Source organism: Biomphalaria glabrata, chromosome 14 (assembly GCF_947242115.1).
Source record: "Biomphalaria glabrata chromosome 14, xgBioGlab47.1, whole genome shotgun sequence".
In the NCBI taxonomy this organism is placed as follows: domain Eukaryota; kingdom Metazoa; phylum Mollusca; class Gastropoda; family Planorbidae; genus Biomphalaria; species Biomphalaria glabrata.
In genome coordinates this window covers 18354164-18362181 of record NC_074724.1, presented here as the reverse complement: position 1 = coordinate 18362181, position 8018 = coordinate 18354164, and positions in this window count along the sequence as shown.

Genomic DNA, 8018 nt, shown 5'->3' with positions numbered 1-8018 from the left:
ACGAATAGTAATTAATCTTGTAAACTGCATTTTCTTGACCCTATAATTGATTAATCACACAGAAACGGAAATGTTTTGTTTTTTTCTTGAGGATTCGAATAAGAGATTGAGCCTTTTTAAAACAATTAGATCAATTATAAGACATCAGTTAGGCCAGGGGAGGCGCGGTGGCTGAGCGGTAAAGCGTTTGGCTTCCGAACCGGGGGTCCCGGGTTCGAATCCTGGTGAAGACTGGGATTTTCAACTTCGGAATCTTTGGGCGCCTCTGAGTCCACCCAGCTCTAATGGGTACCTGACATTAGTTGGGGAAATGTAAAGGCGGTTGGTCGTTGTGCTGGCTACATGACACACTCGTTAACCGTAGGCCACAAAAACAAATGAACTTTACATCATCTGCCCTATAGACCATAGGGAAAGGGGAACTATTTAGGCCAGGTTCACATCTAACTTTACATTCACTTTCACCTATCCTTTGATCTGCTGGACCGTTGGGGCACTACACAAGATCTGTCAACCTTCATTCCCATTCTTATCTGTCATTTGTCTTTGATATAATTTCATTCGGATGTTCTTTCTGAAAATATTGAAGCCGGGAGCCGATTTTGACTTTGTTTCAACACAAACTGTCATTGTAACCTTGTTTTATTTATTAAAGCTAAAGCACAAAGTAAAATATCCTTAAATTATATTCTCATCATAAGTTGATCCTTTTTATTTGCTTTAAGCTAAAACATTTTACATAGTGGAATATTCTCTTTAATGCCCCGCTTATACTTTTTCTTTTTCTCTAGATATCAGCAGGTCCATTGGAAAATGTCTTGTTCTATCCTCTCTAAATGTCTTGTTCTATCTTCTCTAAATGTCTTGTTCTATCCTTTCTAAATGTCTTGTTCTATCCTCTCTAAATGTCTTGTTCTATCCTCTCTAAACTCAAATGTCCACAAAATTCTATTTTGGGATAATGTTGTGTGTGCCTCCTAGTGTGAGATCTATGTGAAGTGTTCAGCTGCACTGTTTTCTTGTCCTTAGCGATTGTTGCGCCAGTTCTCTAAGCGCGGTACTATAATGCTCTATTGTGTGCTTCCATCTTCCTAGAGGGCAAGGTTCAAGGCTCTGAGGGATGCTTTGAGGGTGTCCCAGAAACGTTTTCTTTGTCCACCTTAAACTCGCTTTCCTTTTAGGGATGAGTTGTCCATTCTGCAGACGTGGTCTAAGATGCCCATTACAATTGCATTTAGGAATTTAACTAGTATTTGGAAAATTAGTTTCAAATTATAGCTGTTTAAAAATTTCCTTTCTTCCATAATATAGGCTACACTAATTAAAACAAGCATATTGTAGCCTAGCAGGAAAACATTTAAAACATTAGTAGAATAGTATGCACTGTGCAAGGAAACTAAAAAATACTCTGTCATTGGCTGTGTTTGGTTACAATTTTTAGCCAATCATAATGTGAATGATATTTTATTGAGATATTCCTTCAATTGATACTTACTTCTTATTCTAGTGGCAATAAAAACCTAAGTACACCCTATCGAATAGCGTTTAGGCCATTTAGGTTTAGATCTTCTAACCATCGAGCTAGAACACTAGAAATGCATGGCTTCCTGGCCTCATCACAAGGTCCTCAGGGCTCGCAAAGATCTTCCTTCAGGGAAAAGTAGGCCTACCAGGAAGAAGATGAAGATAACTCAATGCGAAGACAGTAAATAAAATTTTATCAAAGACAAAGGACATAGAGAAAAGGAGAAGGACGGTAGACAGATCTTGTGTGGTACTTCAGACTAAGGGATAAGTGAATGTGAAGCTAAATGTGAATCTGGCCTAACTGACGTTAGTGAATGATTATCTAATATAGGCTATCTAATTGTTTTGTAAAGGGGGAATCTCTAACTCAAAATCTCAACAAAAGAAACTTTTCCCTAAAAAAAATGTGTCACTGATTTTTTGCTTTCATTTTGTTTATTTTATATAACATTTTAATATTAAACCATCACTTGCCCCAGCGCAGCCAAAGGGGGTTTTGAGTTTAAAATCTCTTTCTAGCACTGGTGGATCAAGGGGGCCCACCCCACTCGGCTGAGTGTATAGGAAGTTATTACATATGTTAATAACATATACTAATTATTTATATTTCAACCTATTTTTTAGATTATTTCGCCCCCTTCCCTCTTGTATGTTTACCGATTTGGTGGGGTCGGGAGGGGGCGATGGCATTATTCCCGTCCCTATCCCAACTTTCGAGTGGGGGGGGGGTCCAATTTATTTGTAGAAGCTAACAGCTTGCTAACAGAATCAATTAAATATCTATATGATTAAAATTTGTTATTGATATTTTAACCGATCTTTATATTCCTTCTTGGCTGATTGGGTGGGGGCGGGGTGAATATATCTACTGCCCTTCCCACCTAAACCCTTTGAGGGGGGGGGGGCGGTCCTACTTTTAGGAAGAATTCATAGTTTATGTACAAATTTGTTGAATTGATGTATATAATTTATATTATGTCGCTCCCCTTCTGGTATCTTGGCCGATTCGGTGGAGTAAGGGGGGGGGGCGATTGCTTCTACTGCCCTCTCCACTCTAGCCCTCTGAGTGGGGGGGGCAGTCCTATTTTTATGGAGAAATCATAGTTTGTGAACAAAATTAGTTGAATATCTATATAATATAAGCTAAGTATTGATATATGAACCCATTTGTATATTATGTCACACCACACTCTAATCTTAAATTTTACCATTAGTAAATATAAAATGAAAAAGGGTTGTACCAGGTGGGAGGGGCAATAGGCCTACATGCAATCGCCTTCCACCCATCGGACAAACCAATACTTTTTCTTTTTGTATTTTAGTTAAGAAATTACAAAATAAAAACAAATCTGTCACTTATATAATTTATATATGCTATAAATTAAATTCTTATATCGAGTCGCCCCACCCCCTATTCTTGAATGCCAAATGTTATAATTAGCAGAAATAATAAAAAGGAGCGAGGAATAACGTTTTCACTCTACCGCCCTCTCCCCTTTCCAGACGAAAACATGACGTTTTAAAACAAATCTGTCAAATATGGCGACATAGTTTATGTAATTTCACATGAATTTATCATAATTATTTTAAGAAAGACTTTGCTTTGGAAAATGTATAATTCATATGAAAATTTTCAGTATAAGAGTAACGATTGAGATGAGTTCTGAACCCAAATATTCTTTTCCTAGTCTCCTTTTTCCAACCTTTACTCAATCTGATATTTTTCTAGTTAAATTAATTTGGAACTTTAACTCACAATATATGCTTGAATCCTAAAAATGCAAAATAAATTAGAGTAGAATCTAACTGGTCCACTTAATTTCTCCTCCCAATCCGAAATTTTTTGTTTAGAGCTTTGAATTATAGTTCTGTAACTAAACAAACTACAAACATGCTTTTGTACATAATGTATCACTTACAAATGAGCATTTTTTGTTAAACATTATTTTTGGAATAATTTTCTTTTCAGCGGCGATACTTAAGCTAAATATGTGGGGTATCTTATCTTTTCAAGGAACGAATCAGATTTATTTGCAATGTATTAAGGGCCTATAAGCTCATATTAAAATATTTTTTAAGTAAAAAATTATTCAAAAGGTCCTTTTTTTAATAGGATGCATAATGAGCTGTAGGTCAGGAGAATGCGTTTCTGCAGTGAAGAATGCAAGAAGACGCTTTTGGCGTCAGGGCTTCGCCCCAAACCCCACTGATGAATAATTAGCTGTAGATGCCAGGAGAATGCGTTTCTGCAGTGAAGAATGCAAGAAAACGATTTTGGCCTCGGGAAAGGAAGCTTACAGCGCTCCCCCAGACCCCCAAGATTGCAAGAGAAAGGCCTCAATTAACTCTTTTTTGTTTTATATCCTGTCGTACGTTTATGCTTAGGGTTAGGGTTTACTGGGCGTTAGGGTTAGGGTTTGAAAAAAAATCGCCCCCCCACTCCAAAGTTCTGGATCCGCTAGTGCTTTCTAGTGGTTTTTGCCATTAAACCCCCCCTCTTACATAAAACAACAAAATAATGCAAACGAAAATCCCCAAAATCCAAGAGGATAGCCAAAGAAATTTAGATTTTTTTACGTTAAAAACCCCTCTTCATTATAAGACTAAAGTCACCTGATTGTATGAGCGTAGTCAAGAAGGGTTTTGTGTTTAAAAACACCCTCCCAAGGGCTTTCAGTTAAAACACATCCTAAAAGTTTTGAGTTTAACCTCCTAATGCACTGTAGATACTCAGAATATGCATTTTTTTGTTTTAAATACAATAATGCCTGGCGGCGGGTCTGCGCCCCGAACACCGCTAGGGGAGCTAACAGTGCTCCCCCAGAACCCCTTGCTGGCAAGGACGGGTGTTTACAGTTTATTCACACACTCCAAGAAGAACATATTTTAGGTTAAAATGGAAAGAATAAAGGGTCAGAATATAATAAAGATTAATTATGCACACACACACACACACACATATATGGCCGGGGGGGGGGGCGAGAAAAAAAAACCCTCCCGAAAAAAATCCTGGCTACACCCATGAAGTGTTCCTCAGCAAGGTCAAGTTGGTTTTGGATTATGTCATTAATGTGACTGCTTGGGTGCTGTTCAGCAGCCGATTGTGCAACCTCGCGGAAACTGGTTCAAGAACGGGTGAATAATTGACGACAATTAAAAGACAAATCAGAAACACACGAGTAGCAGGCACTGAATACACATACGCAGATTGTCTGGTTTCACTTACAGCCGTTATTTGAAAACAGTCAAAGATCTTCTCAAAGTTGTGACTTAAAGCGCGAATTAATTCGTGTTTCTCTGTCCATCGTGTCTCACACAAAAGAGGTAAATTTAGCATCAAAGCTCTCGCGTGGGACTGTTACAGAAGAAATAGATAATCTTCTGGATGACACCATACGTACAACTGAATCGTCATTCAGGTCAATGATAACAAGTTTAAGTCTATGAGACGCGCAACGGACAAGGTCTGCTTTTGGATATTTTTCATGAATCCTAGCCTGAACACAGTTCTGAGTGCTACCCATCACGGGGGCAGCCATCGTAGCCTTGACCGAGTAGTTTGTTTTGTATGTCTAGACTATACATATTCGCTGACAATGACATGAGATACAGGCACTGCGTCTCTATGAACAACATGGACAAAACTAAGGAATTCTTCTCGAATGCAATTGTCATCAACAAGTACAACGCTAAAACACATCGATTCAGTGTCAGAGATATCTGCATTTTCATTACCGAAATACCAAGAAAACACCGTTAATTGATGCTGTTGTCAGTAGGCCTACTCCGTCGATACAAATCAACGTTTTGACTCAGATGGATTGGAAGAACATTTCTTATATCTCTTCTGTCGTAAACTAGTGGACGTGTTTAACCTTATCTTATCTTATATAATACAGGCGTTACTTCAAAAAAGTAGATGATTACGTCCTACGCGTCATGCACCCTGCTATTTTATTGAGCGCAAACAATGACCGCAACTCCGCAAGACGTAAATACATTTACCAAGATGACTGCACTCCTCAATCTTGTTCAATGAAACGTTTATATATATCAAATCGAAAGACAGCTGGCAATGATTGATTTGTCCTCCAAGACCAAAAAAAAAACAACTTTCAGCACATTCTAGACCTTTACTAAATATAATGATAACTATAATAGTGTGCAAGTGAAAATAAATAGTCACGACTAACATGCTATAGAATATTGAATTGCAAGCCTATAATAAAGCGCACATGGTCGGACATGAACTACAGATTAGCCTATTCTAGTTGATTACAATAATAACTTTTCCTTATTTACTTTATTTCAGTGGAAGCACTACATGTTAAGTTGCTTCCTATCAGAAGTTAATTTCATTTGAAGGTGTAAAAAAAAACCTGGCTAAAAGTTGGTTACTCAGAATTCAGAGGGGTGTACGTACATGGTTAGCCATCAATGCCTGATAAGCCTAGGCTAGTCCACTACAACTGTTCTTAGGTCACCAGTGGAAACACTACTTGTTCAGTTGTTAATTAGATTTTGATTGATGGTGCAAAAAATGGCTAGAATTTGGCTGCCCATAATCCAGGGGGGTGCAAGTGCACTCCTTTGCACTCCCCTGAGGGCGCCTATGGTCACAGCTGGGGCTGCGTAGCAACGGGAAATACTGCATTCCTAGTTAATCTTCGGACTCGAAGACAAGCCCTATTATTATTATATAATTCACACACACACACACACAGTGTTTAACAATTAATGTAATCAACAAGTGAAACGGTTCAAAAATTGTCATGTGTAATAATTCATTAAAATTTCATGTACTTTGAATTTCAACAAAGAAAATATTGATTTGATATTGAAATAGTAAAATCAACGAAGAATGTGTATTTGCATATTTGTTTTTCTATAAAATTATACGTCTGGATGTAATCAATAAAACACATTTACAGTGTATTATGAATGTAAATATATTTAACTTCATTTATGTATGTGTCATGTACCAAACACACACACACACACTTAGATGACGTCTCAACACAATGCTAGCATGTCTCGTTGCTAGCTTTCAATTCAAACCTTTCTTGTGTCAATTATTCATTCGACCGTCTCAAATCAGTCGAGTGTGTCAATGCCAGTGTTGCTTAAGAAAATCGTTCGTTGTTTTAAAAACTCCTTTGTAGCCGCGTGTAATGATCGTCTGCCAGAACTTGTTATGTACAGACCCAGTGTTCTACCTCTAGAAACTAAACAGTTGACAAGACTGGTGTTACAAGAACAAAGTGGTGACATGGAGTCGAACTTATCAAACATAATACGGTAAAGAATTTAAAATACAAAGTTTTGTTATTTCTTTTTTTTTATCATCTGAAGACAATATTAAATGTTCTTAACGTATTGAATTTTTTATTTCTTCGCTTTGTAGAGTTGACCTTTGTGCTTTGACCCTCCATGGCACTATTTCTGTGTCGACTCACTAGGTACCTGACATTGGTTTCTAGCTGTCTACTTGATGTAACCAGTTACTCAATATGCCACTTGCTTCAACTGTTTAATGTACTTTACGCTGTCATTTGTTTTTCTAAATAATATTCAATGAACCTCATTCACCAATCGTAAACAAACAACATTTAGCCACGTGATTCTCTATCTCTTCTATACAAATTACGCAATCCATAAAGGCTGTCACGTGATATGTTTTTTTCATTGTTTTATCAATATTACCACGTGGCTAAATGTTATTTGTTTACGATTGGTGAATGAGGTCCAATGAAAAAAAAAATTATTATTCAGAAAGGATAGGTACTACTAGAGTTGTTTGAAACATATTCGTTGAATTATTGTTGGTTAAATTCAGAAAAATAAGCAACACTGTTCTGTTGTCACAGATAAATAAATTACTATAGATATTAATTAATAATAACAATAATAATAACAGAAACTTTGTGTTTATACAAGTAGACATAGAAGACTATCCTCTTTTATTGCCTCACTTCCTGTAAATTACTTTCTCACAAAATATTCACAAGAAACATGACGTAATATAAACATATTAGAACATCCTTCCTTTTGAAATTATTATCACATCCTTCCTTAAAAGTTCTTAAGACTGATATCTATAGGGAACCTTAACAACTCGGCCACTTCTGGTTGTCTTGACCGGCACATTAAGTTCTATAAACGTTGGTCTATAATTATCTATTTCATTTGTTACAACAGTTCACTGTTCCTTGTCTTCATCGGTATCATAGTACCCACTACCCAGAGATGTCATTTTCGAAACTCTTGTTCAAAAACCGTTGATTTTGTCTGTAGGTTTTTCCATCGTGTGTCTTTATGATGTAAGAACTGGGTGATGGATGTTTCTTAATGACAACTGCTTTGTGCCATGTTTGTCCCAGACGAACTCTCACTTTCTCTCCGACAGGGTAATCTTTAGTTAGTCTTGCTTTTGCATCGTATTTCACTTTGCTTTTCATCTGTCGTTCGTTGAGTAATGTCTCAGCACTGAG